General features: G+C 38.5%; 1 protein-coding gene and 1 long non-coding RNA gene across 4 annotated transcripts in view; both read left to right on the plus strand.

The window, feature by feature from the left end:
- LOC116707340 (uncharacterized) overlaps positions 1 to 348 on the plus strand; it is a 217,341-nt gene that overhangs the window by 167,451 nt on the left and 49,542 nt on the right. The gene's annotated exons all lie outside the window — the stretch shown is intronic.
- Positions 1 to 348, plus strand: part of LOC116707357 (uncharacterized) — a 37,567-nt gene that overhangs the window by 1,308 nt on the left and 35,911 nt on the right. The gene's annotated exons all lie outside the window — the stretch shown is intronic.

A 348-nucleotide genomic window follows, 5' to 3' on the forward strand; every position in this document is an offset into this window, starting at 1 on the left:
CACACACACACACACACACACAAGCAATATGTCTTACCCAAACTTTACATTCCCATAAAAAGTATAAAAGTTCTCATTATTCTCATTAGAAGTTGAACCCTAACAAAGACCGGTTTATCTCCACCAGTAGAGCCCTCTCTAGGATGTGGACCACTAAACCATGCTGGCACTAGTAGGCTAAATATTAGTTTAATTAACTATATTAACTATTTTAATGAACCTGATTTTTAACACCATTAATCCATGACTGCCCTTTACGTTACGTTAAAACCAAGAAACCGTGTTGCTGCTTGTGACTGCTCTGTCATAAAGCTGGATCTACCGAGCTAACAACCATATGGAGGCTGA

This window comes from Etheostoma spectabile, chromosome 19, assembly GCF_008692095.1.
Source record: "Etheostoma spectabile isolate EspeVRDwgs_2016 chromosome 19, UIUC_Espe_1.0, whole genome shotgun sequence".
Lineage (NCBI taxonomy): Eukaryota > Metazoa > Chordata > Actinopteri > Perciformes > Percidae > Etheostoma > Etheostoma spectabile.